This window comes from Phoenix dactylifera, chromosome 11 (assembly GCF_051530095.1).
Source record: "Phoenix dactylifera cultivar Ajwa chromosome 11, Ajwa_hap1_PhDact_Kaust_v1.1, whole genome shotgun sequence".
NCBI classification, from domain to species: Eukaryota; Viridiplantae; Streptophyta; class Magnoliopsida; order Arecales; family Arecaceae; genus Phoenix; species Phoenix dactylifera.
In genome coordinates this window covers 5152354-5162955 of record NC_143200.1, presented here as the reverse complement: position 1 = coordinate 5162955, position 10602 = coordinate 5152354, and the positions used below count along the sequence as shown (strand labels likewise).

General features: G+C 36.4%; 1 long non-coding RNA gene across 2 annotated transcripts; it reads left to right on the top strand.

Moving 5' to 3' along the window:
• The first annotated feature begins 1184 nt into the window (after positions 1-1184).
• On the top strand, positions 1185-9766 carry LOC148700579 (uncharacterized). 2 transcript variants are annotated; one of them, XR_016397838.1, is made up of 3 exons: positions 1207-1598; positions 1830-1883; positions 6096-9766. It is a non-coding gene; the product is annotated as an uncharacterized LOC148700579 (long non-coding RNA). The 2 variants fall into 2 exon arrangements; XR_015971052.2 differs by lacking the exon at positions 6096-9766 and having other exon boundaries at positions 1185-1598; positions 1830-3446.
• Positions 9767-10602: the final 836 nt, after the last annotated feature.

Below are 10602 nucleotides of genomic sequence, written 5' to 3'. Positions count from 1 at the left end.
GTGATGTGAATTCTATTGGATTGCAGATGGATATCCAAACAAACCCTTACACCATTGTTCTTTCATCGTGCTAATTTCTCGAGTTATTTCAATTCACACCACACTTCACCTAGGCGATGCAATTATGCACACCAGTTTCTAGCCCTAACAATAGGGGACAACAAGGAATCTAGGTTACCACAAAATAAGAACAGGTAACCAGCCACCCCATGTGCATGGATTGCTCACCTCTATCCTTGTTTGGTTTGGTCAAGCACTGGTGGTTGCCATGTCCTATTAGAGCTTTATTTGAGACATTAATTTATCATGTCACATGATCACTCTAACACAAGAAGGCACCTATCCCACTAGGCCCTTTCACCTTCTAGTCTTCTTTTTCTCCCACTCCAGCCACACTTTGTTGCAATCCATCCATGCTCACAGTGAGGAAGAAACAAAGGGTAGATTAAAATAATTGTCTCATCAACAGCACTTCATATCATTAGAAAAAGTGTCAATCTTGGTGTCTTAACCATGGTTACAGCAATAACCATTACCACCAGAGAACCCATTTCTCACCCTTATCAGCATCCATAGGAAATCGGTGACTTCAACTATTTCAGAAATATCATTGGAACTCTGGAGAACCATTGTGATTGATGTCACCCTAAAATTCTAATCAGGTTGCTATCTATTTTGTATTATGATGCTAACCTTTAAGATAGAGGAATTAAATAAACACATTTGGACTAAAACATTAAGATACATCAAAAAAGGGTGTAACAACCCAGGACCTCATCCAAAATGACCAACCGGAAGTTATTTTTTGGTTCTTTAGTTCTGTATAAGTACCCAAGATCTTTCTAACGAATAACCAATGTAGGACTAAACACACGCTCGCAAGGGTCCTCACATACTCCTCTCATTTAAGCCCCGATGTCCTCATCAGGCTAAGGGTCTAAATCCATTCAAATCTAAACACAAACACTACAATTAGCCTGTGGTCAACCTCAAAAAGGCCGTACTGCAGTGTGTCTTAGTCTACATAGGTTATAGGCTGGACTTGCACTGATAACATTTATAATAGCCTAGGACCTCACCCAATATAGCTAGCCGAAAGGTATTTTTTGGATTCTTAATTCTGTATAAGTACCCAAGATCTCTTCGGTAAATAACCGATGTTAGACTAAACGTATGCTCGCATGGGTTCTCATAAAAGGTGCAACAAGCTTTTTCCCTTGTTTCTTTCTACAAAGAAATCCTACTTAAAAAAGGTACAATAATAGCTACAAGGGGTATACTTTTCCAAGTGGCCAACAAGATCAAACCACAAGTTGAAGAATAGAAGAATAATCTGAATAGATGACTTGTGGCAATACCTCCCTAAAGCTGGACCAAAGGCATCCTCTTTATTAAAGTGACATGAAAGGAATCCATATATGAAGCTTTAAAGAGGCTGCTACTCCGTTGGAATACCTCATCTCCGATTGCCATGTCCAAGAAGTTGTAACAAAGCAATGAAGTTCTTGTTTCAGTTCCCTTGTTGCTCGTGCTTCTGCTTCATGAAGACCAAAAAGAGAAAGCCCAAGAAGAAGGAAGGCAAGGGCGATTGAAAGAATGTAAGTCTTTGCTTATGTTCGGCTGTACTGTACAATAATGTAAATGGCTGTCCATACCTACGCTTGAGGCTCTCTTGGCAGTAATCATCAATTGTGGCTATCTGTTTAGCTGAAGTGTAAAAAATGGCATGATATCTTCTTTTCAATAATGATGCTTTACTTGTTAGTTTCTTTCGTCTTTCTTGATCACTTCCTTGTTGAGAATACCCATCTCCTCCATTCGTTGTTCAGCTGATTCCAGACCAATCTGTGCAAGAAAGCTGCCAAAAACAAAGATCATTAAAGGTAAGGGAACATTGCAAAGAAGCTTTTATCTACTGCACAGGTTTATCCAGTCCGGAATTACGGATAGTTTCCGAAGAAAAATCAGTTTATCCATGTGATCCACTGAAAAGGAAAGAATAGGTTTTAATCTCCAATTACAAAGATGCATCTCAATTAAATAATTCAGATTCTTCCAGAAAAAGAAGGTTTGCATAAATATGAAGCAGAAAACCTGGCCTCTATGAAAGGCAGAGGAAGTAAAGTATTACTGAACAGAGTGAAGAGTGTCAACTGTAATTATATGGTCCAAGATGCAGTGAGTACAAGGAGGTTTCCAGTAAAGCTAATGATCGATATATCTCTTGAAGCAACGAATAGTAAGTTCAAGCAGTTTGCTTTCAAGAAAGATCAAATACAAGTCATCCAAGACCAGTTACCATGATCATCCATCCTGTATCCTTTAAATTCTGCAATTTAACCACAGGTCTATTGATCCACAATGCACCTTAAGCCTTTCTTTAGAAGAAGATTAGCGACCTAAACTGAAGAAGGATATTGACAGATCATTTATTGAAGTATGGATACAGGATTATCATAACTTCTTCCTATGAAGAAATCCTAACACAGACTAGCTCCATGTCAATTACTTAGCAAAGAAAACACAAATGATAGCACTTTGTGACCAGAAAGTGAAGTCATTTGCATCTAACATATAGAGCCTAGTAAATGCAGGCTTCCACTGTTGTTACCAAATGCAGGTTATTGCTTGATTTCTCAGGACACACACACACACAAAAAAAAAAAAAAGCAGAGAGAGAAAGAGAGAGAGCAGATGATTTGGTAAAAAAATTCTGCACACCAGAGTTAAAATTATGTACACTTAATTTGAAGGAAGAATTAGTTAATTTTAAGGGAGAAATACATCTGCATGAATCCAGAAGCTTCACAAACCTGCGGTCATGAACAGTACACCATGCTCTCTCTGATCATTCCGCATGAGAGAAAATAGTTAATCATAGCCTCAAGCACTTTTTTGTACAAGCACTGTGTGGTCACGGAGCAGAAAGTGTGTAATCTCGAGGTAGATTAGGCTACATGAAGTAGACTTAGAATGATTTGAAAAATCTTAATCCACTTCTTAAAAGATAATGGCTAACAGGCACAACAATGCCTCCAAAACACAAAACATTAGAAGGCATAGAAAAGATAGATGATAATAATTATCCTAAGTTGCAGGGATCAATGTGTAACATTATCTTACATTTAATCACAATTGAAATGTAAATTTTTCTTTCTTGTATGTAATACAAAGAATTCTGTTAATATTTCTTCGACACTCTCCTCAGTCAGCCACTTTGACATAGATGCAAACAGAGCCAAGTCATTCTTAAGCATATATACAACTATCACAAAAAAAAGGGGTGCAAATTATGATGATTCTTAATTCATCTTCTAATTCCTTTTTTTTCTATGATCATTTTGTATATAGGTAAGCTACTATTTTAATCAAAATAATAATTCCCCCCCTTAGAAAGGGAGCCTGTTAACCCCACTTCACCCTTAGCTTCAACTAACGAAACAACAGAAAGGTGATGAAGCCTTTCCCTAAGGGAGAGCAATGGGGAAGATTGACCATGGGAATACAACCACAAGTTCATAAAAAAAATTATGTAGGTAAATGATTTTAATATAAGATGCATTGATTTGACTACGGAGAGCAATGGAGAAGATTGAGCACCATGGGAGTACAACAGCAAGTTCATAAAAAAAAAAATTATGTAGGTAAATGGTTTTAATATAAGGTGCATTGCTTTGACCACGGAGAGGTGATCGTGAGTGAAGTAGAGAAGTTTCTTTAACCAGTTCCTCTAGATATCTACCTTGGTCCCTACTCGCTCTACGGTTATGAATTTTATCTTATTTTTTTTTAGGTATGACGTGTGAGGATCCGTGCGGGCGTATGTTTAATTCCACATTGGTTATTTGCTGGGTAGATTTTGGGTATTTGTACAGAATCAAGGAACCCAAATAATACCTTCCGGATGGCCATTTTGGGTGAGATTATGAGTTGTTACAAATGGTATCAGAGCGGACCTGACCCATAACCTATGTGGACTGGGGGACACTACAGCATGGATCCATTGGGATTGACCACGGGCCGATTATGGTAATTATGATTAGATTTGAATGAATTTGAACCTTTAGCCTGACAAAGATGTTAGGACTTGAACGGAAAAAATATGTGAGGATCCGTGCGGGCGTGTGTTTAGCGCTATATCGGTTATTTGCTAGATAGATCTTTGATACGTATACAGGATCAAGGAACCCAAATAATATCTTTCGGCTGGCCATTTTAAGTGAGGTCCTGGGTTGTTACATGACGTTAAGAAGTTTCTTTAATTATTTTGTCATTTTAAACATCAGCACCAATCTCTTGGTCAAATTTTTCTCTCCAATGAAGCATCACAAACGCAAACTGAATGGCACTGCTCAAAAGTTCTGTTGCTACACTGCATTTTTAATTAATTTCTGAAATATTTTAGGTATGGTAGAGCCACCAATATTCCATTTTTTAAAAAGAAAATCCAGGGTCCATATGAATGAATATATGTGGCACTGCTCAAAGTCATCTTGGTTAATAACCCAAAAGAATCTAAAATACAAGGCAGGTTTTACACACCAGGTTGCTTCACTTAGGTTTCCTCTCTTATTTTCTTGAAATATGAGGTTAAGAAGTGTTTTAAATATTTTATTTTAAACATAACCACAAATAGCCTGGCCAAAATTTTCTCTCCAATGAAGCATAATATATGCAGAGCGAAAAAATACTACTGCGCTTGGATGATGGTGAGAGAGGGCGTTACATTTTAGGCTATGCATGTATATCGTGAAGCTAACAGTGCGGCCGACTGGATGGTGACATATGTAGCATGCCACTCAGGAGGCACCCTAAGGACTGAGGAGGGAGAGATGCCCGGAGCACTTCGGAATCTTTCGTTTTCCGATTCTATTGGGTGTATTCATACCCGTGATGTATGAAATGTCCATTTTAGTAAAAAAAAAAAAACCAGGCCAGTATTTTTGAAGGGGAAAAAGATGTTGCTGTTATGCTTCCGTTTAAAGTTATATGACCTTCTACGCAGGCTTTTTGATGGTTGTCTGTAAATGCTATTAAAATTAGTATTGATGTTGTTTAAGAAAAGGCGATTTGATTTGAGTTTTTTATTTTTTTAAAAAATAACAAAATGCATGAACGTATGAATCCAATTTTGGAAGGTAGCTTGTGAGCTTGAATTGGCAATCTATTAAAAAAATTAGAAAGTGGGCTGCATGTGTGTGACAACTTGGAAATGGGTTATATGAGTTTGTAAAAAAATATAAAATATATAAATAAATCTACTTCATCCTATAAGTTTAAGTTTTTAGGACAATTGGTGATTTCAACATGGTTTGGTTCTGAGTTCGAACCTTGTCTCCGCATTTTGTAACTCCATTATTAAAAATTTCACATGTTGGACTCACCCATTAAAGGAAAGTCCGGCCCATATGTGAGGAGGAGTGTAAAAAAATATAAAATATATAAATAAATCTACCTCATCCTAAATAGTGATTTCAACAAAGTTAACTACCAAGTTGTACAAAATTCTATTTAAGTCTTGTGCACCGTACCAGTTATGTAATCCAAGAGAGTTTCAGTTCAATAAAAAATTATGAGTTCTTATCCGTTCAAATTTTTTTTGAATGTGTCCCCTTTAACAGTTTTTCCACATTCTTCTCTAAAGCAAACTATAGTTCAGGAATAAAAAAGGATACACGCTTTGTTGAGAACCATTACATTGCATTGGTGCATAACCAAACTATAATATGTTTTAGGATAAAGAAACCATGCACAAAAACATATGGTTTTCTCCTTAAACATGATGCATCTGTGCAAATAAAGGATGGTACTGAAGTTATTCAAGCCTGGTCACGTAAATGCTAGCACTAAGCATTGGAACAAAATGGCATTAGGCAAAATACTTCAGATTTGAATCCTCACTTATTATTACATATTATATTTTTTGTTTGCTTGTCATGCATCATCCACTACAGCCATATATATCAAAATGTTCCTTTGTTCCATCTTTATTATAAATATGACAGTTCAGGAAGTGCATAAATTGCCTATATAATTGGAACTAGTTTGGTATATGCACAGTAAGAAAAGCTAACAATAATATTTTCATAATACAGGGAAGCATAGAAAAAAGGATAAAGTTGTACCATGCATGCTTCTTCCCTTAAGGTAAATGGGTCTTAGTTTATATAATTTATCTTTATAAACTGATTTTTCCAAGCTATCTTTTTTGTTGCTTTTTTATAATATTTATATGTATTTCTATTTGCTGGAAGGAAACCAAGTTGTAATAAAGAGCTCCAAAATGCTTCATCTTGATGTGGCATTGGGTACTCTTATTATAAGCAAAGACCCAAATAAAGTTATGAGAAAGAGTATACTTAGGCCTCAATTTGGGAGATGTATCCCGAGATAGCAAAAGTGGATAATAAGCCTTTGATAAGGCTTGACGGATGATATAGAAGAATCTTTTTAGTAAAAATGATATAGAAAAATTAGAGATGCTGCTGGAGTATACATTGCATGTACTTTGACTTTTGTAATAAACTTATTAACATAATATAGTTTATAAAATATTTTATTATTTTTGTATATATATAAATTTATATAATCATGATTCAAATGTTTGATTTATTTTTGTTTTGTAGGTGACGCCTGCTTAGGCATAGAATGAATTGACTTTGGACTTCGATTTATCTTTTCCACATTTCAGTATATAGTTTCCAATGAATTGTGATGAGTGCGTGTTGTTGGTAACTTTTGAGAAGTGTTCGTACTTTTCATTTGAAAATATAATTTACACTATCAATTTAGATTTGTTGGATGCTATAGATATTTTCAAAAAGTATATTAAGATAATTATTGTTTTATATGGGTGGTTGTTGCTAGATTTTCCATTTCATAATTCTTGCTTGGTGATATTTCATTATATAACATATTAACGAATATAACATATATTTCAAACATATTTTGTATAGGTTGAAAAGAATTATGATACTCAATAATTAAAAATAATTATCACTTGGTATGTGAAAATGCCATAAAAAATTATTAAAAAAATAAGGTATCACCGGCATTTAAAACTATCGGTAAATCTATCCCTGTTACTATATTTATATTTCTTTTACTAGTGTTTATAATTGCCATGAAATTCATTTTACCGACATAAAAAAATACCGGTAAATGCATACATTATTAAAAGAGCTTTACTAGCATATAGAAATGCTACAGAAAATCTTTCAGTATCATTTTGAAATGCCAGTATTTTTTTTGCCCTCTATTATGTTGCATCTTTATTTTCCAATTGAGACACTAAAATCTCCACCAATATGATAAATCTAGATTACAACTTTTTTTTTTATATTGATTCAAAATTTATTAATTAGAAACTTTTATTTGAAGAAAACAAAAAAGTGATTAACACATACCAACTGATATGAACATATCATCCATCAATGTATCAAATTTTATCATTTTAAATCGGTTGAGATGATAGGATATAAATTTTTATGGATCTCCATACCTATTAAATGGAAAGGAGAGAAAAAACTCATCCCCTTTTCAAAATTCAGTAAAATTAGATAGAAAATTACAGAAAAATGGCTCTTCTTAGTTATTTTTAGTAGTCTGGTGGGAGAAAAAGTTGGTGGTTGCGAAGAGTTTGGGGGCATTGTCTTCCTTTGGGTCTGATTGTTAAAGAGTTCAAGAACAGGACCAAGATATCAAACGAGATAGAGGTGCTTTCCATGGTTGAGGGGCATCACATTTCTTATGGGCTCATGGCACAAGCAAATAGGCCATAATTCAGTGAAAAGGGCCAGGAAATTCATCATCCAACCCTTTTGTCTTCTCATCGACTCCTATTCAGACTAAAAGCTTGAATGAGAAGGCATTAGTTCTTGTAAATCAGAAGAATGGGATTTCTGACAATTAGACTGAGGCTATGGATGGAACCAATTGTTCAATGAATCAAAGATTCGGAATTTTCAGTAAACCAGAATCTACCTGTTCAGGAACATGAGAGGGCGATTGCCTTACTCAAAAGGAGTATTGCAGTCAAACCCACTGTTCCAAGAATCAGAGGTTGATGTGAACCATGATGGGCATGAAGAAGAGAATCCAAATAGAGATGCAGTTGATGTAATTGATACTTTCGCAACTTAAATTATTTTATAAGGATTTTTCTATGGAATTGTAGAGAGGCAAGTAAACCCTCCTTTATGCCAGCAGTTGGGAGATTGATTCAGGCACATAATACTTTGATTTCTGTATTTTTTGAATCAAGATTGTCAGGTTTTATAGCTACATGGCAGCAAAAAAATATTAAAATTGATGTTTTTAATAACTGTACATAGCAGGTTATTTTTGTGATATCTGAAATTGGTAAAACCTCCATGGGTTTTGATGGCCTTGTATACAAATCCGGAGTATAGCTTGAGACGGATTCTTTGGAAAGAAGCATCTATTTTAATGGGTCAATACCTATATTGATTGCAGAAAATTTTAATTGTATTTATGGGCTATTGAATAAAATAGGAGCTTGATCTTCATCATTAATTGGAATACTAATATTTCTTAAATCTATAAATACTATATTGAATTCATCTATATGATCTTTTACATGTGTACCTTCTTGCATGCATAGGTAGTAGAGCAAATGCTTCAAGTAAAATTTATTTTCGAGTGACTTGACTTGGTTATATATGTACTATCTAATTTTAACTATAGTCCAGCTGTTGTCTTTTCTTCAATGACTTTTTTGAGTAGCTCATTTGTAAAATATAATTGAATTATATTGTGTGTCTTCACCAACAACTCCTTGACTCCATTAGATATGCTATCCGATAACTTTTCCTTGCCCTCTGTTTGTCTAATTCCTGTTTACCTAAAAATATGCTAAACAGATCGTTGTTAGAACCGACAAACAAAGTTTAATTTAATTTTACTCTTACCTTTCCTACTTGAAGAATAGTGGTTGTAAGAGGTCGATCCATAGGGAGGCGATTGGAGTTGCATAAAAATTAGAATGTTCACTCGGATTTGAAATCGATTTTTGAATGATAAAAGAAAAACATTATGTCGGGGATATTGACTGATTTTCTGTTCTAACAGAGAATTATTTTTAATTGAAATTAACTAGAAGACATATACTTAGATGTAAAGAGCATTTATATATTTAATGAAAAAGAAAGGCTTTGGCATAAATTAAAATGGATGAAAGCTAAGAAGATTGAAGCCTGGGACATAAATTGCATGAAAGAAATTTAAATATATTGCATTAGAAGAAAAATTACAGAATGTGAAAAACATAAATTAAGATTGCAAATCTAAAGCTCCTAAAATAAAACTCTCCAGTAAAATTGCAACAGAAAGAGCTACAAATAAGACCATTAATTAAAATTAAAAACAACATTACTCTTAATTAAACTAAAACTAAAAAATAATAATAATAAAATAAAATAAAAAGAAGAAGGAGAACAAGCAACGTGCTCTGTTTGAAAACAGAGCACGACTTCTCCTCTCCCGTTTTCCTTCCTCCAAACCGATGGCCTCCACCCTCCTTCTCTTTTCTTTGGACTCGCCGGCCACCACCACTCCGAGCTCTCCCCCCCCCCCTCTCTGCTTCTCCTCCCCTCTTATAGATCGCCCATGGAATGGAAGGCAGCGATGGATCTTGGGAGAGGAGGAGGGCGCGGTCTTCGGCCATGTGCGGGATCACCTCACTCGGCTGCATCACGGCGGAAGCAGAGGCGGAGGAGGCTGGATCGGCTCCGGAAGAGACACGGACGGCTGGAAGGAGCGGACGTGGGAGGCTTGGATCACGGGAAAGGGGCTGGCCACGGAACCGTTGCTGATTTCCGCGGGATCGATGGGAGGACGCCGTGGACGCTGGGAGGAGGCGTTGATGAAGCGGAAGATGAATATGGGATGGGGTCTTGGCTGCTTCACAGGCTGGGATCATGCGTTGCTTGATTGCAGCGAGGGATGCTGGGGATTTGGGGGAGAATCACGAGCGGACGTCTCGAATGGCCGGATCCGGAAGGGTGAGACGCGGGCTGAGGCACTGGCATTCGGAAGACGGGATTGTTGGGAAGCCGCCGCGTGAAGAATGGGATCACGGGAAGGATGCGCGCGTGAAGAATGGGATCACGGGAAGGAAGGAGACGCGCGGGATGACTGGGATGTTTCACGGGTGTGGGAGGTTGATCCGATCACGATTGACGACTTGGAGCTGACAAGATGGATGGCTGCGATAGGAACGATCGCGGGGCCTTGATGCGGGACTGATTTGGAAGGTGATCTGATGGACGGCGCGGGATTTCATACTTGCATGGCAGCTGAGGAATTTGTTGAGCTCGAGCTGCCGGGCATTGGGCTTAAACCCAATGTTATTGGGTCTTTTGAATTCCTTGCACTCAAACACAAATACAACGTTAATTAATTAATTTTATCATTAAAAATTAACTATAATACTAATTAAGATGGTATGACGATTGCACTTTTGTGCTCTCATCACCTTCTAATGCCTTTGACAACCCTTGTTGCACTAAAAGGGCTTGCATCTTAATCTGTCAGATGCCAAATCATTCACACCATTAAACTTCTCGATTTCGAATTTTGCAA